Source organism: Bemisia tabaci, chromosome 2, assembly GCF_918797505.1.
Source record: "Bemisia tabaci chromosome 2, PGI_BMITA_v3".
Lineage (NCBI taxonomy): Eukaryota > Metazoa > Arthropoda > Insecta > Hemiptera > Aleyrodidae > Bemisia > Bemisia tabaci.
In genome coordinates, this window is record NC_092794.1 from 3,720,929 (window position 1) to 3,743,050 (window position 22,122).

The 22,122-nt window shown below is 40.2% G+C and overlaps 1 protein-coding gene across 1 annotated transcript in view; it reads right to left on the reverse strand.

Annotated features, from left to right (window-relative positions):
- klu (zinc finger protein klumpfuss) overlaps positions 1-21,909 on the reverse strand; it is a 95,987-nt gene extending 74,078 nt beyond the window's left edge. The window contains exon 1 of the mRNA XM_019048477.2: positions 21,349-21,909. The gene's annotated coding sequence lies outside the window, so the exon portion shown is untranslated. The remainder of the gene's footprint in view (positions 1-21,348) is intronic.
- Between the last annotated feature and the right edge of the window lie 213 nt (positions 21,910-22,122).

The window sequence follows — 22,122 nt, forward strand, 5'->3', positions numbered from 1 at the left end:
TTGCTGATTTAACAATTGTGTGGTTAGAGAAGTGTCCAACAAGTTTCATTGTAGATTTTACAATAAGAAAATGCTAATTTAACAACCCCCGTGGTTGTAAGATGTACATTTGAAACATGTAGGACATATTTTTTTGACGAATTAACTGAGAAATCAGCGATCCGTTTTTCCCGTGTTTATTAAACAAGATACTTTGAAACCGAACCTGGTCGTAATGGAACCTGTTCATAAAACATTTTGTGGAGGAAATATTTATCAGTTTTAGAGCGTATTTTCCGTGGTGAGTGTATGAAAACGGACCTATTGATAAAAAGAATAAAGAATAAATAATTGATTTTTTCGGAAAATTGTCATTTCTCCACCCCGTGAGATTATATCAGACTGGATGCTAGCGTAATGATATTGTGTGTAATTAATACACATTTCCTCATTAAAATGTCCGGGGAAACATGTAAGATTCACCAATCAATCTCAAAATCTTGCCGGCTTTGCTTGAAAAAGAACCGATAAAATGTTAGTAACGAAATGCGCAATGATTTAAGATACAAATATTTTAACTCCGATGTGGGCGGTGAAGTATCACACGAAACTCAAGGCGTTCTTGACTGGTGACAACAGTTGCTCGTTGCTCACGAAACCGCGTATCGCGTAAACGGATCAAATAAACCCGCATCTTCCCGTCATTTCTGTGAAGACTTGAGTTAGGTAGCATCTGCCAGGATATGAAACAAATACGAATTGCGCTAACAGTTTCCCTCAGGTTTTTCACGACACTTGGCAAGGTATCGATGTGCGACTAAAAATAGGAGAAAAAGAAAGGAGGAAAAATAATTTACAATGCATTTCATCTTATCGGATCGGTAAGAAGGAGTATTCTACAGACCGATGTTTAAGTATATCGAACTAGTTCTGTAAGTGGTCGCTTGCAATGGGCAACGTTGAGTTATGAGATGATTGCGACCCACTGAATCATAATCGGTCCGACCAACGTTGCCGAATGTGTAGAATCTGTAAAATATTACCCAATAACAGGCCCATTTTAACTTCATGTCATGTGAGAGTTTTTAAAGTTTCTGGCTGTAGTCGTCGCATTGAACTTTTTCACAGTTGGATAAAACTACAAAAAGAAACAAACATTTCAAATTGAGTCGCTACTTGCGTTCATTTACTGACAATACAATGATCCTCGACGATAACTCTAAAATTTAATGATGAATACTTTGAGAATATCCTTGAAAGAATGTTTTAAGCGTTTGTAAGTATAACGTAGAATGGAGCACAAAGTTTTCTTAATTTATTTGGAAGATTTTTTAATAACCTCAATCACGCGCGAAGTATACACCAAAATTATGCTGTTTTTCGATATTATATCTCCATTCTATCGCTCCAAATTAAACAGGAAGATAACCTCAAATATCTCCTAGTGCGTCTGGAATCCGGAATTTCTAGTGATCGGCGAGCCATAATTCAATCACGAATTCGTAATAAATGAAACAACGAGTTTCGTACTGGTACGCATTAGAGTTCAAAAAATTTAATTTTGACTCCGCAATTATAATTTGTGGAACTTCTTGGCTTTGTTTTTCCTCGCGAAATGGCGTGGACCCAGCGTCCCAGCACCATTTCTCCACCTTGTTACATTCGTAATAAACTGATACCATGAAAATTCAGCATGGAATTTGGACTTGATGTTATGTTCATGTTCACATTAGAGCCATCGTCTGTCGATACATCGAACGTGGCAAGAATGACGTAGTCACTAACTGAGGACGAAGCAGAGTGTGTTAATGACGTGCACATCGATTAAGGCAACCTGGAGGTAATTCCCAGAGACGAAGCAACAATGGGTGCTACCATTTGCTTATCAAGTGGCAAATTTGCCGGCGTAATAATTCCTGGAATTCCCGCGGGAACTCCTCCTCCTTATGAGCGGGCGCGAAAGACGGCTCCGTTTCGGAAACGAGCGCTTTTATGAATGAACGTGTCGAACACGACGCGCGATATACTCATACACCACTATGAATGAGAGCTTGACGCGTTGCCAAATCGTGTCCGGAATCCTTCGCGTCGCGTACGAGTTTTTATCAACGTCCATCGATTCCGCCAAAACGCTCCTTCGAGACGAAGCTCTTTTCCGCGGCTTTCAAAATCGAAAGCTGCATACTGGGTCCACTTTAATTTTTGTTGCAAAAACGGAACTGACGCATCCACAAGCTTATATAAGCTGTTTATTTCCGGAAAATCTCTTTTGAAAAAGGTGCATAGTTTACAGTGTCTCAGCGCTGAAGATTCATCGCGTTTGATTCCACCAATCTGCCGTGCTGAGGAAGAACGCCGTATGAACATTCGAGAGTTGTCAAATTTCCTTCTATAAAATGTTTATTTTTGAGGAAAAACCATGAAAATATTTCCTTGAAATTTATAGCAACTTAAAGTGAAATTGGGAACAAGATTATCTGAAAATTTTGCGGAAAAATACTCACAAGTTAACCAGGAAATTCGTATTTTATCAAAAGAAATTTGGCAACGCCTGAAGGTTCATACGGCGTTCTCCCTTAGCACGGCAGCAATGAAAGAAATATTTTGCGATCAGACGCGATCAGACTCTTCAGTTGTGTCGCCTTGCATGATCGATCCGTTTTCCGCCAAAAATTTCAAGTGAAATCAGTCTTCCAACAAAAGAAGTGTGATGCATCGACATTTTAACTCGTCCCTGGTGTTCCTAAAATCGCCTTCAGCGATTTGTATGTCTTTCTAACTTTGAATGGGATGCTCGCTTCAGGAAGGAAGCGAATGCACTGTCAAGGTTATTATAGTGAAATGCGGGGTGTATTTCCATCGAGTGAGAGTGTAGCTGTTAAAACAACCCGAGTAATACAAACTGGAATTAAATGCACCCCACGAGTATAGAGTCTGGCGTCAAACACATATTTCGGGTTGTTCAGCAGGTATACTCGGCTCGTAAACGCTGCAGAGTGAAATACACACCGGATATCAATCCGATATTCTTAGCGGTGTAGGTCAAGTGACACATATCAGCATATCAGTGGCGAGGCATGATCGATATTTCTCCATTTGAAGATGTGATAGAGAATCGATTATTAAGGTGTTCGTTGCGAACACCCTATCTATCGAACTTTTTCCATGGGTTTAAATGGCAGATCAATCGATATATCGCAAAGCACGCCACGCCACTGGAGTGTATGCCTTTTGGGTCTGCGGGTGCACGCGTATGCGCACAGCTAAAAATCTTCGGCTGCAAGAATTGAAACTCAGGTTTCAGAGCATGTCAAAGTTTTCGGGTCAGGTAACTAAAGTTGCTGATCGAGCCTTTGTCCCTTTTCTCGGAAAAAAGCGAAACAAGTTTATACGCTATACACCGGCAAGAATTAGAAGAAATCTTTCGTTCCACAGGAAGTCACAAATGTGAATTGTGCACGCTGAGTGGCGAAACTTTACCCTCCATTATTTGTCAAAGAAACTTGCAGGAACTGCAAGGATTCAAAGGAAAAGAGAAAAAAAACTTCGAGTGAGTCGCGGCAGTCAGTTAGTAGTCACAACTTTTCCGAGACGCTTCATCAACTCCTTTCATCAGAAAGCCTGAATAGTCTTCATGATTTTACAATGCTGAAAACTAGAAATTTCTGAAAATTAACCCAATAGTGACTTCCCAAAAATTTACATTAGCAATGGAGATCCTGAAACACCGCAACGAGAAATGTCCTTTCTGCACCCAACACCTCGCAATCATTGCGGGTTGCATACGCAGCCGCTGAAAAATCGTTGACATTTCCTGGGAGATGTAATATCACTTTTCAGCGAGATAAAATTTCATTTTATGCTTCTCCGATGATAACTACCTCCTCCCCACTGCCTTTTTTCCTGCCAGCGGGCTAATTATTGAAACTGATAGTCAAAGCAATAGACAAAGAACACAAAAAGGATATGGAGGGATCCTATTGGTGGAAGCGGGTGGTTCCAATGGACAAAGGACGTAGGTAATAGACTTACTGACGGCAACTCACTAGAGACCTCATAGTTAGCTCATCATAGTTAGTCCTTAAGAACCACCCATTTCAACCGATAGGATCGCTCTATAATCCTTGTGTCTTCTTTGTCTATCGCTTTGTCTGTGAATTTCAATAATCAGTTCGCAGTCTGTCGGTTAGTGCACCAACATTCAGACATGACGGAGGATTCGCAGATGAAGAGAACATAATCAGGCGAAAACAAGCGGAGAAGCTCCATTATACGCTCGTATGGATCGCTAATAGAAGAGGGCGGACAACCGGACATGAAAGTTTTGGCTAAAATTTCAAATTTCGATGCTATTTCGTCAGAGACATACTAGGAATACATCATACTATATATCATTACATAATGATATCTTATATAATGATATCATACTATGATATCATTTCGAGGGGTATTCTTAGAAGTAAATTTCATGAAAAAACCAATTGAACCACTCTAAAACCTCTTATTTTTATTTTTTTTCGAAATATATAAGCTTACAAAGTTTCCAGATTTTGCCCGATTGCTCCTATTGCAGCTTTGTCTATAAATTACAATAATCGGCCGGGAGAAAAAGGTATCGGAATGAATTGCGTGATCCTGAGCAGATCCGACAACAGCGAACACCTCGGCGGAGCGGAGCGAGGCGGCGCACATTAGCATTAAATTGAATTACAATTCCTAGTATGATATATCACCTACGTAGTATAGACCGCCTGCCTCCGCGCCCACCCCCGCCCCTGTTATCGGACGCCTTTGCACCTGGGCGGCGGAGGGACGGGGGGAGGGGATGTGATTTTACGTTGCATTTTAACCCAAGATCCTTATCGTAGATTTAACAGCTTATTCCGTCTCGGCTACCGTTTCTGCATCGGGCCCCGGCCGGCACCGGCTTCGGAGATGTAAGTCACGTTTGGACGCATTTCTGCTAAAAGCACCTATGTCCCACGCAATCCCTATCCGCATAGGTCCTTTTAGCATGGATCCGTTCGTTTGATCCTCGCTCCGAGGTCCGCGCCGATTCGGCTTCCACTTCCACGCCATCCACGCGCTTTTGTGGAATTTTTAGTGCAGGAACAACGCACTTTCGGTGCGAAAACGAGGGAGCTCCTCTGCCGCGCTAAGTGAGAACGCCCTATGAGCCTTCGAACGTTGCCGTGTTTGTTTCGATGAGGGACAAATTCACTGGAAAATTTTGAATATTTTCATTTGAAATTTTCAAACATTTATGTTTGCAATTTAAACTAAGATATCTGAAAATTTCAAGGAAATATATGCAGAACTTTCTTCGAAACTTCATGCTTTGTCCGGGGATATTTGGCAACTCTCGATTGTTCATTCGGCGTTCTTCCTTAGCATGACAGTACTGCAGGGTTGGAAAAAATAATATTTTTTAATTTCTTTTATTTTTACATTCTTTTTTTTTATTTTCATATTTTTTTAAAACAATTTTAAACATTTTTTTTATTTTATTTATTTATTTTTAAAGCGCCTTTGTACCTGCGGGTGTTTCGGGGTTATTCGGTTTTATTGGGTTTCTGGAGTGAGGAGACAGTGCGCTTACGAGGGGAATTGTTAATTTTAGGTGTTGTAGCATGCTGAATTTACACGTAAATTACGTAAACTAAACCTCAAACTGTTGAATTTCTTTGAATAGGACTCATTCATTTCTGTTGTTATTCAATACCTTTATTTTTCTAAAACAGCATTATTTCGTTCATGTGGGGTTTTTTTTAGGAAGTCTTCCGGTTATTTTTCTTACACAATCCGTTGGGCAGAATCGTACAGATCGAGAATTACATCATCTAAAAATAACCGTGACACGGTGTGTTGAAATATTTAGCTGACTGGACGAATTACCTGTGGTGGGAAACGGGCAGAAAAATTGACGCGACACGAGACAAACCGAGTCAGGATTTTCCTGTCTTCTGATCTGACTTAGTTAGCGAATCAGGTCAGGATAATGACGAGTTTCCGTTTAGTGGATAAAATTACGAACACACATGTGGAACAAAAAAAGAAAAGAAAAAAAGGAAGTGAATCGCGATCAAATACGATGAATTGGACACTACGTATAGAAAACTTCGAAAAAAAAACCTCAGATCATTTGAAAAAGATTGACTTGTCGACAAAGAGTGGTTACATTCACGAGAAAAGGAATGCGCTCTTATTTTCTTCTGGAAAATGGTGCATATTTAAAAACATAGAGCTACAAAATTTAAGGTGGAGAAAATCAATGGTGTGGCGTGCTTTGCGATACATCCATTGATCTGCCACTTAAACCTATGGAAAAGGATCGATAAACAGGGTGTTCGCAACGAGGATTTTAATGATGATTCTTTACCACAGTTTCAAATTGGGAAATATCGATAATCAATCATTATCGCCTCGCAATTGAAGAAAATGTCACTGAGAGGGAGTGGCAGAGCAAAACATATGAGCCAAGTAACTATAACTGGACTGTATTTTGAGATTAAGATACACTATTTCGAGCTCATTCAAGAAGTTACCCAATTTGTATGGGACATTAATAACATATACGTCGTTCAAAAGATGGGGCAGAAATTCTAGTTCCAAGTTGCAAAATGTAGTCAAATTCTAACTCTGTCCATTCCACCCATGCCAAACCTTTTGAACATTTAGAGGATGCAAAGATCTCCTGACAAAATATTTACTACACAGCAAGTTGTAAATGTATTTCTCTGAAATTTTCACGTACTTTACACTGATTTGCAAAAGAAATCATCATCATGAAAATAAAAAGCGCATGAATTGTCAAGAAAATTCGATATCGACCATGTGGAGTTTGGTGACGTGTGAGCTTTCATGCGGCGTTTTTCTTCAGCGCGGCGGTAGTCGTCATACATAAAAAAGGTGCTATATCTATCCTGACACGATCCTTGCAATCCATAAGAATACACGCAAGACAGAGCCCACGTCACAATGGACGTCGCTGCTTTTGATTTAAGTACGTCCATAGGCGCTTCGCGACCAAAGTTCAGAGTTGAACTTTCGGAGTGATTGAATAAATTATTACGTGTGGGAGAAAAGGGAGGACGATAAATCTTATAAGATTTTTTTCGATGCCGGTAATTTAGTGGCCTTCCGGGCGGGAGGGGGAGCTTAGGGCAGTTAATTTCTCGACCAACTTTTAATCCTCTCCTAAGTATGAGAATTCCTCCGATTCCAGGTTCTCGGAATCCGAGGGCAGTCGGGATTTAAAAGTTTAAACTCCTCGAGAGTCCTGTAATTTGAGGCGCCCACAGAACGAACCTCGAGGAGGTTGAGAGAGAAGGAAAGGCGCTTTTTTGTTTCCTTTTTCTCGGCGGCGCGGCGCGGCCGAGGACAACGGGATCAACAGGCGATTAGAGGCGACCAGTTAAAAATTGGCCGGGCGGATCAATACGAGTTGAAGCGCCCCTTCGAAAGGGTGAGAAAAAAGACATTGGGGAAGGTGGGAAACGGAGGAAAAGGAATAAAAAGGTTGAGCAACCCTCGGCCTTGGAGCGCGCCGCGCAGCGCGCCGATTGAGACGTTACCTCTCCCGAAGGGAAAGTACAGAGATGAGAGAGAAAAGGGGGGAAAAAAGTAAATACACTATCCATGGGGTCATTAATCACTATTGCGGGCCGATCACATAATCACCGCAGTCGCGTCTGGGTACAAATCAACAGGTAAAACAATTATCCGGCCTAAAGAGCTTCGCTGCCAAACCGCTGCTCCCGTCCAAATCCCGTTTTTTTCACTTCAAGAAACGTCATATGCAGTCGTATCGATTATCGATATCCCCTTGTTTGAAGCTATGGTAAAGAATCGATTATGAAGGTGTTCATTGCGAACACCCTGTTCATCGATCCTTATCCATGGGTTTAAATGGCAGATCAATCGATACATCGCACAGGCCCCCCACTAGAATATTTCTCCTACAGCGAAGTTACATTAGTTTTCCTTCCTCGAAATTTTCAGATGACCTCGATTAAATTGCGAATAACACACTCTAAAAAACAGAAAGTAAAAAATCTAAACACGTTCTCCTGAAAATTCCTAGTTTTCAAAGGGAATTTTGCAACGTCTGAGGGCTTTTATGGCGTTCTTCCTTAGAACGGCCCCTCTGCCCGGGGTTTAAAGGCCCTCGCTGATGAGCGGTTGTCGTTCGGGGATTTATTCGAGCCGATTTGGACGGATTTCAATCGAACAGAACTATATCCGTGGTGACGGGAGCCCTATCATACACGCATGCTTATGGATCTCAGGGCTCATGTTCGAATGGATACCGTTCTTTTTGATTTTAATGCGTCCATTTAACGCCGAGCCGCGGCCGTAACGTACATTCCTGCGGATCCGCATTGATTCCCTTATCGATTTTGAGTGGCGGAGGCATTAGCGGAGCGCGGCTTGGAATTAAAAATCATGTCCGTTTGAAACATTATATTTAATCATTGTAGCTCTGAGAATGCCCCGGCCCTATCGCTGCCCTCTCTAGTTAGCCTTGTGCGGCCTCCCGTAGGTCAACGTGTGTGGTTTATGAGAAGTTTGGCAGAGCATTGTTCAAAAAAATTACAGCGTAAAATTATCAATTACAAAATCATTGTTTAAAGTTAGGATTCGATGATGGGAGCCGAAGGAATTGAATGATGCGCCTTGTGCTTAGCTCTGATGGGTACCTCATTCGACAGGTCCGCGATCTCGAATAAAACTAAAAAATAATTAGAGCACAGAGCTCGAGAAGAAACAAAAAATCATTTTGATACTATCTAGCTGGAACTTTGCAATTATTTTGATAGAGTAGAGGCAAACACTAGAGTGCAAATTGATCAAATTGCGGAAACGCCCAAAACTTGTGGACGCTAATTTATTTTGTATTTTTATTTTTCGAAGGTACTTAAAATTTCGAATATTCTGTCTTTTTGCTCTTCCTTTTAGAGATTTGTTTTTCTTGACATCTTTTATACTTTCATTTGTATTATTTTTGAAACACTTTCTGAAAATTTAATACAATTTTCAGTAGCGCGTTGTGTCGACGTATTCGCGAAAGCCTGTGCGTTGCAGACAAATGTGCAAACAAATCAATCCAGGTACAGTAATAAGTGACCCGTTTCATCTACAAAACTTGAGCTGACAGCAGCCACTATACTCATAAGCTCATACTGCAAAAATAGCGTGGAAATCAAACTTGAGGGAACAAGATTCGTTCTGAAAGTATAATGACTAGAGAAATCGGAAGAGCACTCAGTTCACGATTTGGTATAGATAGGGTAAGAATAGAACTACTTCGAGACATGTCCCTGATCGAGATTTCACACCGAACAAGTTGAATCCAGGTCTCAAAAACTTCCGAGCTTCCTCCATGCATAAGTTGGATTACATCTTGCGATAAGGAACACTATTCTACCGTGCAACGCAAAAACTCCGTAAACGCCTGTTTTAATTTTTTGGAAACATTGTATCATAGCAGAAAACTTGTATACCATGGAACAATGTTTTTACAAAATTATTTTGCAAAAACTATCAAAAACTTAACCTGAAAATTTCAGGTGCATGGGTAGAGCAGTTTTTATTTTAAAAAGTGTTAAGTTCCAAAACGGGAAAATCTTGATGGCTTTACGGCGTTCTTGCTTAGCACGGCTGTATTTCTGGCCCATTTTAGAAACAACATACATGCCATTGGTTTTCCTATGCAGATATGCGCTTTTATAGGAGAGCCAGAGATAGTGGTTCTGTTAAAAATTAATGTTTGTCGTTTACATAAGGCATTAACCAAACTTTTGTGATGAAGTCTCTCCCTGTGTGCATTATTTCACTGATTTCGGATAAGTCGTAAAACTCCCTCGGAAGGTCAAAAATGTTGCGGGAGCCTTTGACGAAATACACTCACTCATTTCCTCGTGTTTCATTCATCTATTCCCTCATGAATTCATTCATTAATAAGTTAATCAACTCGCCAACGAGTTTAAGTTAACCGGTGGGGTCGGTGTGTGTGGGAGAAGTTCAACCCCCGCCACTTTAATGCTCAACAGGTGTGTTGCTGTCGACCGCGGGCGGTGCTGGGGAAAACCGCGTATCTGCGTTAGGGATTACATTGTAGATACGTTGTTTTCGTGCATCGCGCTGCGGTTGCGTTCCCGATGATTTCAACTCACGTCCGCTCCCGATTGAGCGCCTGCGCTAGTGTTGGTGTGAAATCCGTTCTTTTTAGCATAATTCTACGCACATTAGTGTCACATTTAACTTTAAATCCCATGAATTAAAACGATGGAGAAAAGTTCATTTTTTATTTTTTTTTTCAACCCAGCTAGGAAGAGATGTGCCATTCAAAGCGTTTTTTGACTGAAAATTCACGCAAAGGGGTGAGATGTAGAGGTGAGGCACACCGAAAGAAATCATGGCAAATCTTACTAGAAGTATGGCAATTTCCACCACGAGTCTTCTTGATTTTTGACGCAGTGATGCTGTAGGGTAAAACTGCCAATATTTACCACAATTTTGGTGAATGTGATAAGAGTCAGGTATTAGCAAGCATTAAGTATGTTAGTGATTACCATCCTCATATACAAGACATATGTACTTCTGTAAGGTATACTTTTTTTCGGTGTACATTGCTATTTTGACTTCAATTTTTGAGGTAGCCGGGAAAACACCCTCTGTGTGATGCCAATAATTTACTCGAGGTTTTTATCTTACCTAATTTATGTAAACATCTTGACTCGTATAGTGAATCATACACAACTCCAATCTGACGATTAAAATATGTTTTCTTTTTCGATTCAGGGCCCCATTGAAATGCATTCGAAAGAGAAAAATGTGTTTCCTTTTTTCACCAGGAAGAAATTTCAGTCTTCAAACTGATGTTGTTTAACGCGTGATATCTCGTGAATTTGGCATCAGAGCCAACGCATGTGTAATGAGTGTGACTGCTAGCATTTCGCCGCATTTCCGTAGTCAGATCAGATCTACCCGGGACGCATTTGTTATTTTTAAACAGGCCCATTTAGATTATCTTAAATGCACATTAGTACTTTTAAACGGATTGTTAAATGGATAAGTGGGTGTACGTGCTTCTGGACTCATGCACCGTCTTAATTCCACAATACCTCGCTATTTCGGCCTAGCTTAGTTGTGTCATGGATTAGAATGAGAGGAAATTTGTCAGATCCCTGCGGAATTCGATAGTACATCCAAAACCACACGAAGCAGTCAACAGTGGACTTAGTGCAGTATCTTGGATTTAATCATATGCATTGATTTGAAATTACTCAAACCTCGTAAGTGCTCGCCATTTTGAAAATAAATGAGAGAAGGACGCAAATGGACAACAATTAAATGCGGGTAATAGTAAAGAAAGGCACGGTATTTGATTTACCAAACTTGTGTTAGCTTCGCGATTTGGAAATTTTAATGTAATCATTCCATTCTAAATGAGTATCTCTAACTTATTTTGTTTTTATACAGAAGCGTGCATCGACCACGCGCCCCTACAAAGAGGCTCCTGCCGGCTGATTATTGAAAATGATAGAAAAAGCAGTAGACCCTGGTAAAAATTGGCGATAGGACCTGCGTTTCAAAATACCATAGGATTTCTTATAGCCGACTGAAGAAGGCGATAGAAAATTATAAATAGCTGGCTGTAGAAAGTGGAAAAAATCATACCGCCGGGCTACAGGAAGCGATAAAAAATTATACAGCCGGGTTATAGTTCCTATCGCCGGGCTTTACACTTTATCGCCTGGCTGTTGGTTTTTCGCCATCGGATATAAAGGGCTATAAGAAATTGTGTAGAAATTCGTGTGCTTTGTAAATCCTTAAGTTTGTACGGAATCACCTTAATATTTACAAAACGCACATTATATTTTCCTTTACTACATATTTTTTTTTCATCAATTAAAATGAGAATAATCCATACAGAGTGTGCAAACATTTCAAAGTCATGAGTTGAAAAACGCTGACTCTACGAGATTAAATATTAGAGCCTAACACAAAGCGGAGCGGCGGCGCACTGGCGCCTACAAACCTAACAGGGATACATCACGCATTGCGCAATGCGTGAAGTATCCCTGTTAGGTTTGTAGGCGCCAATGCGCGTTTCGCGCTGGCTGCCCGCCCGCCGCGCCGCGCCGCAGCGTAACTCGGCGCTTGAAGCAACTTTTTCACACCAGAGGTATTGCACAGTATCATACGAAATTGAAGGCGCTCCAACATATTAGGAATGGCAGGCATCCTTCAAGAGTACGGAGCTTTCCTCGCAAAATAAATCAAGATACTACGGCCCAAAAAGAGAGCGGTAGTCCAAAAACTCACCAAGTCCTAGCATCCGTAATTAGTAACGTTTAGCATACACTTTATCGCCAGGCTGTTGCTTAATCGCCATCGGCTATAAAAGGCTATAAGAAATTGTGTAGCCGGCTATAGAAGCTATTGGAAATCTTACAGCCGGCTGTAGGTCTATGGTATTTTGGAACACAGATTCTACTGCCAATTTTTACCAGGGGACAGAGGAAACAGAAAAAATGGAGCGATCCTATTGGTGGAAGCGGAGGCATTTGTCTCTCGCTTTGTCTATCACTTTGTCTATAGGTTTTTTTTATCAATTTCAATGATCAGCCGATTACAGGGGGGAGATTTCCAAAAACCTCGTGACTCAGGTGGCGAAAAATGTCGGAGTATGGGCTAATGGGCGGGGGGGGGGGGGGGGGCTCTCCAGTTTGAGTGGGCGTCGCTAAAGTGTCACACTCGCGATAAGAAAGGAATACGACGAAGTGATCGAGATGTGGAGTGGCTGACTGAGTGGTGAGCCGAGAGTCGAGACTCTAAAGTAACATTATTTACTATTGCATAATGCGAATTTATGTCCGAGTACGCCTCCTACCTCTATAACACCGACGGTGCACTCATTAAGATCAACGACTCGCTCGACACGCCATTCATTTGGCAACAAAGCCCGATATTGCATCAATCCTTCCGTAAAGCTCTACAGGGCCCTTCATAAATCCCGTTAAGCACCCCACGAAATTAAAGTTACCCGCGGTTGGACACCAAGCACCAAAACATGCATGCGGAGCCCATGAATGAAATTGATAAACAAAGCTATAGACAAAAGGGAAATGGAGCTATCTTAATGGTGGAAGGGGAAAATGCAATTGATGAGGTGGGTAAGGAATAAACTAACGGCTACCCAGAGACCCTATAGTTGGTTCATCGTTTTCCTCCTTGGCCTATGATAACCACCCGTTTAAAGCGATAGGATCATTCCATTTTATCTTTGTTTCCTTTATTGTCTATCGATTTTCAAAATCAGCACGATGGACAGTTACATTTTAAAAACAAATACCATATTTTATGGTGTGCAATACTGAAAATATAAAAACACGTTGATCACTTGATAATGGAGGGCTGTATTTTCATAGATACTCAATTATTTGTATCAAATTTTCTTACGTTAATTTGGAAAAATTAACGGTTAATGGTTTAATACAATTGAACGTGATTTATAAAATATACAACGTACCTACAAAAAGAAAATTAATAACGATTTATCTAAAATAGTATCTTTAGGAGTGGTGACCGTGTAAATAAGTTGAAAATTTAAAAGTCGCACAATCTTAACGAAAGATGCAATGCACGGGAATGAAATACTCATAAATAGTTCACGAGGTAATTGCACTCGCGCATTTTGATAGATAAAGGATCAATGAAGATAAGTATTTTTTTTTTCTTTTTTCTTTTTTAACAAAATACTTGAAATAGTCAAATTTTCTTACGATCAATTATATTTAGGTAAACCAAGGGAAAATCAAATCACTGAAATTCTAGATGCGAAACCGAAACTGAGTGCCAGGTGAGTATTTGACAAACACTCTGTAAATCAATGAATACCGATTAGGATTTATGAGTACCGATTAGCCACAGCTATTAATGACCCTTATCGAAAATTTTGCAGTTCGTCCGAGTAGAGGTTTTTTTCTTGGTTTGCCCTGCTTTCGACTCATTTGCCTCTCCTTAATTAGTTTTTACTTCCGAGTCATACTCATAAAGCCCCCTCTCCTCTCTTACCATATGGAGTTCTGGCCTCGTAACATTTGAAGACTTGTTAAAGTTTAAAACTTTTAGGATTTGCAAACTTCAATCAGTGCTGAGAGAAATAAATAAGTAGGTACTTATGTACCTTATGCCCGTTGCATGGTTGATAAAAAAATTTCGATGGAAAGTATGTCGATCGAAAAGAAGCCGATTTAATCTATGTCGATTGAATTGTGTTTCCGTTTTTCGATCGACTTGTGTCGATGATTCTTGTACCCACCAGTGCGGTTTATGCCACGTTCTGTCGACCAAGTACTTTCAACTTAATTTAGAGACCAGAGAAGGGGATGATGGAAATGAAGGTTTTTTTAATTTTTGCTGCGAGAAAAAAAAGATTTTGTAGACATACGAAATCTTTTAAATAGAGAAGTACATCACTTTTTGACGGGACAGTTATTTTTATCAGCGCAAGTATATATTAATCCTAAGATTCACAGACACCTAAGACAGATTCCTGAGACACTGAATTCGGCAAATTATGAGTTTCTTCCGGGGGAAAGGGAATATTTGAATTGAATAGTTTGATGTTTCAACTTTGAAGTAGAGACGCAGTTCGCCTTTTAATGATGAATCCCGTTTTTTTTTTTTTTTTTTTTTTTTTTTTTTTTTTTTTTTTTTTTAATGTATGCGAGCTATACGTTCTGCGCAAATACCCGCTAAAAATCTACCTTTTTCACTGAGATGGCTATGGAACGCAAAAGCTGTTGTTCTTCTGTGATGTATATCAGTGGAGAAGATAGTGTAAACATGGATAGCAACCGCAAACTCACAGGCGCTAATTCAGGCGTAGACCCGACAAGAAAACCCGACGTTTTATTTCAAACTCGTGTTTACATGGTACTTTGTTGCGTATATATTCAACGTTTACTCTCAGTCACCTTCGCTTGCGACAGGAATTTAATAAAGGCAGAGAACAATAACACATTTTTCATATCAATAGTGCCTAAACTGGTTTTTTCTATTTCTTTTTCTCTATAATTTTTAAACATTGCAACAAAAAACAACATTTGCTTCTTCAGAAATATAGTGTCAAAACGAATGGATGATACAGTGAGGAGAATGAGCGAGACTTTTACTGAAGAGGTAACTGTTTCCCGTCTTAATTTAAGTAGCAATTTAGAGGCAGTATAATTATACCGGGATGATAATCGTATGTTCTTTCTAGTTTTGAGCAGACATTCACATAGTTCCCAACAACGTAACTTAATTTCACAGCCTGGCATTTTTGCGCATTATTGAATTACGGGCATTTTTCCACTTTCACGCATTTGATCTCATATAAAAGTGATTTCTATATATTTCTCATTCTTCCACACTGAGATCTTCGGCTGAGAGTTCTCTAGACTTTCCACTCCGCAACGCGCCCAATGATGCGGCGAACAAAGATTAACTTATTACTATAATCATCATTAACACGAATATCTGAATTTTAGTGAGTTACATTTGTAAGTAATACTCTAATCATAGCAGTTCAGTCCTGTCTAAAATTAATATTAAAGCTTACCTACTAAGAACAACGTTAAGTTATTATTATACAATTTTTATAATTTTACAGATGAAAATTTGTGTTGTGAAATATTGAGATTTAATTAAACCAAATGGAATCTAAACTCAGGACTGATTTTGTGAGCACCATGGTAGCCAGCTCAAGAACATCACTTCCATCCCGGAATCTTACACCTCATACACTTTAATATAAAATCATAAGAGTAAGTAGCACATAACGCATCACGCCTAAGGCGCGAAGCGTTTCGGGGGGTTGGAGCGGAAGGCTGTCTGGGGGCGTACCGTACCCCCAAGTAAATTCTAACAGTAGGTATTAGCCTACTCTCCATGATCACACTGAGAGAACTTTGCCAAAGCGCGCTTTTCTGGAGGCAACGTCCATCATAAAATGAAGTTGATTGAAGCGGCTTTCAATGCTGTCCGTCTTTCAGAATTTTCTATCTCGAAAGTAAATAAAAACTGATATCAAGGTTTGAGAAAGGTGGAAAGACTTTCTCCATTGCATGAAAAAAACAGGAGAGCGAGAGTGGAGGAGAAGAGGAAGGTGGCGCTACAAGAAAAGAGATGAAAAATGGAGAAATGGAATTAGTGATAAGAGCGAGCTGACGACGGGATCAAGTCGAGCTCGGGGTAGCGCCGCGCCGCGCCGCGCCCGCCCGCCCTTGGCGGCGGCAGGGGTAGTTCAAGGGTGGGGTTCAAGGGTACATTTGCTCACTTTCCACGAGCCTCGTCTTCGTCGCTCTGGACGCTTTTCCCGGGCTCCCGAGTTTTCCCTAGCTTTTCCGCATCCGATTTCGGATATCTCGAGTAGCAGTGATCGCCATCAGTTGCAATTTGATTGGAGAATGTATCGCGTCGATTATTGCTTATCATCGCGATAAAAAATTGCGATTCTATTGCAATAATATGAGATAAAATGACAATTTTCGACGGCGATTTTTCGCAATACTTTTCAACAAAAAATCGTAGTAAATTTAGATAAAATTTCGATTTTATCGGAAGCGATTTTATAGAGATAAAATTGCGACAAGATTGAGGATAATTGCTCAGAAGTTGATGATCTTAGCCAATTTAACGCCAAAAAATCGTAAACCATCGATTCCATTGCAATAATGTGATATAAAACGACAATTTTATCGACGGCGATTAATCGCAATATTATCGAACAGAAAATCGTAATAAAGTGAGATTAAAGTTCGATTTTATTGAACGCGTTTTTATAGAGACAAAATAGCGACAAGATCGAGGATAATTGTCAGATGTTGATGACCCTAGCGATTTATCGCCAAAAAATTGTAAAATATCGTAATTGTTTGGTTCGTATATGCTACTTGGGATAGACGCTGATAATCGTGACATAACCATAGGACGTCCCGTTTGGAGATTGGAAACTCGGAACAAAATGAATACCTACAGGCACTTAAAACGTTTAGGTATCAGAAATATATCGCGTGAGTTTAAATTTTTAAAAATTGGAAAACAATAGACCAATTATTCCAGGTTTTGCTCTTATCTTCCTAACAAACTGGCCACGGAAACCTGATCCATCAATATCCTTTATTTTCTCAAAATGAATATTTAACGGTTTGTCATACCTAATCTCACGAAATATATGAAAAATGAGTGCTGGTAGGTTTTTTCGTAATAGATTAAGTATTTGGAGTTTGAGGGGAAAAAATGAAAAAGATTCAGAAGGGAGTATCGTTTTTTTGCTTTGATTTACAAAACTAAATAGAAAATGTTCTGTGTCAAGAATGCGTTCTGCGTTTTTATGTTAAAATAAATTACAAAGCGCACGCAAATGTAATGCACGAGACTTATCATTTTGGCTTAATTTATTTTTACATAGTTTCTTTCGCCATAAATCCGTCCATTTTGAATAGTAGTTGCGGCCCGACTCTTGCGTTCGATTTTGTGATTTTTTTCTGCTCTGTCAAACATGGCGTCATCAGTTGACTATACCTACATTCAGAGAAATACGAAGGAGCCTTGATTAAATGAGTCTGGAACAAGTGTTTTAATGAACCTCCTACTACCATTTGCAATAATCGGAGATGCGTGAAGGGGCAAACATTTTTCACCAACATGTCTGCGAGTATTTCGAAGAACTCTCCGACTTGCGTCTGCCGTTAAGTCGTAAATGAGTTTCCATTTCATCCGAAAGTCGGGTTTTCCTCCGCTTTCCCTGGAAGTCGGTTTTTTACTTTTTTTTCGCGACGCCGAGAGCGGGATTTCGGGGGAGGATTTCGCACCTGATACCGAACACGCGAATCACTCGTGGATTGTTGTACGCGTCAGAAATAAATTCAGAAATCTAACTTAATTACCGCCGCGGCAGATTTCCACCGTGTGCGTCATTCGCTGTTTTTTGTTGATCCGTTTTCAATGTTTCTAATTTCGCATCGCTCCGCTCCGCTCCGAGTTCGTTCCGTGCAAAACACCTAAATCCAATCAATGTTCGTATGATTGTAACCGCAATCCGCGACAGGGTTCCGAAAATAATTACACCGATAATAGAATCAATGAGATGCCTTTGGGGAATCGCTTAAGCCTTTATATTCCGTACAATCATTATTCGAGACTCTTAATGAGGACCAACATCGAGAATTCGAACAAATTTTCAAATAAACACTTCAGATGTTTGGAAGAAAACTGACCCATTGCCCCTAGTGGCACATTTCACCCGTTCGTTCTCAAAAGGTATCATTCCCTCAACTCTCGGTACAATAAAATTGGGAGTATTCGAACGCAAAATATTGCATACTAATAGTCAAATTGAACACGAGATTCTCTGCTTCACAATACATTTTTGTTGATAAAGGTACCTGAAATGGATCCGTTTTTAGCCAAAAATGTAGATAGAGATTAATAGTTTCGCAAAAACTCAGTGTTTCTGAACTCGGTACTATAGTTGCACCTACATAAGAGGGTTCGGTGTTTAACAGGACAGAATGTATACTGAAATGGTTTAAAGTAGCTAGACATTAGTAACTATACCACCTTGAGGGAGACAAACAAACGCAGTCTACATCAAATGATATTCTTCTTTTTTTTTTTACTCAAAAATTGATTATGAATGGAGCTCTGACGAGGACATTTTCATGGAGGAATTCGCCTCTTCGGTCTCAACCATCATGTTAGAAACAGCCGAAGAAGCCTTCTTCTGAACAGATAATGCGCAATATGATTTCCAAAATTGAAAACCTATGGGTTTAAAGGGTCGATTACTTCTTCTCGGTGGTAAAATTACGGAGAAGATTATTTGAATTTTATTAAATTATTATTATTCGTCTGGCAACTGATATTCTATCGTAGGGACAGGGATCTGACTATATGCGTTAGTATCAAATACAAATTCTGAATTTGTATCCGGAGCTTGCATACTGAAAAAGAGTCAAAAATGTATAAGGCCCTTAAGAGTCTCATCGGACTCTGTTGGTTAGAAGATTGCAAATTCTAAATTGGTAGGTATTTGATGCTTCCACACTTAGAAAAAAATTCAAGATCGTAGTTAAGTAGTCGAAGAGTGTTGTTCGGTACTGGCATTTTTGTTCGAAGTAAGCAAGTATTAAAAAAAATGAAGAAATTCACAAAAGTACAGACGTATGCATTTTCCTCCATAACAGGAGTAATAATGCATGGATAGGTACACTTATTAGATACACTTCCGCTTCGATAGACAATACATACATTTAAAAGTAGCTATTTGACGCGTCAGTGTGAAAATTGCCGTTTACCTACGTTCTCTAGATGTGCTGGAATTTCGTGGCAAATTAATTATTATAAGACTTTTTTTAAATACCTCTAATGAATTGTTTTTGATCTTAAGACTTTAAAATCACTTTCTTCGACGCGCAAACGAGATTACACGACAAAAGAGGTGAACTATGAAAAAAATTCACACAGTATATTTGCATTATCTGACTCAAGAATGCAATCTATACACAGTATATTTGCACTATCTGACTCAAGAATGCACTTAACTGCTTCAGTACCTACTGACCGACTCGATCGATTAATTTTTATGGGAGGTATCATAATTCTGTCATTAGGATTTATATAAAGTATAATCGGCTCTTTGGACTGTTTAGAGAATATGAACCGTCGATATAAACTGCTTCAAAGTTTAACAATTCACGTATGACTTAATGTTTTGAGCTGTCTCTCATACCGCAGCATCGAAATCGAGTTATCAGTTTCATTCATTGAAATCTACAGGTTTTTAGCAGTTCAGAACCTGCCTTACAATTAAAAAGCACTGGAAATGAAAACCCTTTTTTCCTGATTCTAACATTAAGTGAAATTTTAAAAAAAAATAAAATAAATGAGAAATTGACCTAAAATATTGGGGGAAAAAACCACTTGGTCCACTGAGCATACCGATGGTGAACTGAATAAATGCTTACTTACATAGATTTGCGGCGTTCCAGACTTATCGTCATAGGTATCATGTTTTCCACAGGGAAACTAAACATCATTTCTTGAAATCTCCTGTAATTTCTTTTTCTCTCTGTTAAGAAGCTTTTGTAAAAATTTCAAGCCATAATGTTTGTTTGATCTCCTTTTAAAAAATATAACAGTAACGGAGTTTTTGAGATACAACAACAGAGACAAACATTTTTCAGTTTCACCGTCGATATGCAAACCTCAAAGAATTTCGAGAAGTAGGTAAGTGAGTAGGTAAGAGATGAAATCTTGTAGATAGATATACCTTAAATGGGCTCAAGTTGTTGTGGAGTGGATGACCTGCGTGTAATTCTATCATTTTGCAATTACGTATGTAAAGTTCTTTTAAGACCGTACTGCTTTAGAGCGCTACGAACTTTAAATTGATCAATTCCAAAAATATCCTCTTCAAATTATTTGCACTAATACACTACCTATGTTCTTGGATATCAATATGTGTTTTCTGTTTTCTACGGTAGGTATGAAGTTTGCTAATGCCTTATTCGCCTTACTGATTGTGAAATGTACTATGGTTATTTTATCGCCATGATCTAGTGTTCGTGTTGGAAAATCACTAGATCCGTCACACACAATCAAAATCTGATGTTGGATTAGAGAAGCTTCACAGTATTTTGATTTAAATAGTGCAAACCATGGTTTTATCATTTTAAAAGCTAACTTACAGACACATTGCTCAAACCGTGAAATCAGACATAAACACAGAAATTGAGAAGGTGGAGGGGGAAGGGGCGGCTTCAATTTAAATTAATGTGTCAAGTGTCCACAAAATGAGGCCTCGAGACTCTTCCTTTTAGTGAGATACTTCTTGAGTCTTAGAAAAAAAATTAATTAATATCATGCCACAAGAACCGAGAGATCCTTGATCCTTGCCGAAGGATTTCGATATCATTTCACATGAAATAAACGTAAGAGAGGGAGCACAACTTTTACGAAAACTGACCGAACAATCCAACGCAACCGATTCCTCAGTAAGGCGGGTAAGAAAACACTTAGGAACCCGACGCTGATCAGTAAATATGAGACACATCACGACAGCAAATCTCTGCATGGAGAATCGCTGATTGTTCGACCTAATAGGACTTCAATTTCTCTGCAGATTGAACATTTTTTACTTAGATACCTAATTTGCAGCTTAATTTGAGGTGTCTTGACCATTCCTGACCTTCCTCTTACACCGTTCGGGATCAAACCCCCCGACGTGCAGCAAGTACATACCTGTTGCTGGGTAGCGAGAAATAGCATGCTTGGAAAGTATTAAGTATCAATTGAGCACAAAATCGGACTCACCGATGAAAACTTGGAACTGAAGAGTGGATACATGATGCCAGCCGATGTAAAGATGGGTGAACAAACGTTACAGCCAATAGGTAAATCCAATTTTCAAATCAACGAGATAAAATTCGAAAGAGACAACAACAATTTGCTAGGTTTAGAAAAACGTAAGCTTGAAAAAATATAGAATTTCCTCTCATCACTGCACAATCACACCACCACTCGTGCAACTCGTCCGGATTTCACACTGTCACTAACCCGCGATTTTTTCTCGACGCTCATGCCGCGGCGCGCGGGCGCGGGGGATTGGTCAACGCACTTTGAGTTTGTTTACAAACGCGGCTCGGGATGATCGCACACAACGCCGCCGATCCGCACAGGGATTTTCGCTCGAGTTCCTGGACGGGGAGCCTCGGGGCGGGGGTGTTTTGGCTTGGGCAATGATGACGAAGCGAGCCGAACGCAACGGTGAAAACAGAAAGCACTGCACGCACGTTTGTAATCGCATCCGAGGAGCGACGGGCGACACGCCTGCCGTCAGAGGTTAGCCGCGGAACTCTGAATCCGGCCGCGGTGGAGTTGGTTCACTCGGGAGAGAACGGCCCGCCCCCCTCACCCCGCGGCCCGCGCCCGCCCCACCACCCCCCGCCGCAGACGGGAGTCGCCGGCCGAATCCGGGCGGACTCGACCGAAGCCACGGCCCCCGAGGCCCTACACCTGTACGCGCGGCCCGGCGCACCGCCGCGCCGCCGCGCCGCCGCCGCCGCTCGTGGGTAGCGGGTGGGAGCA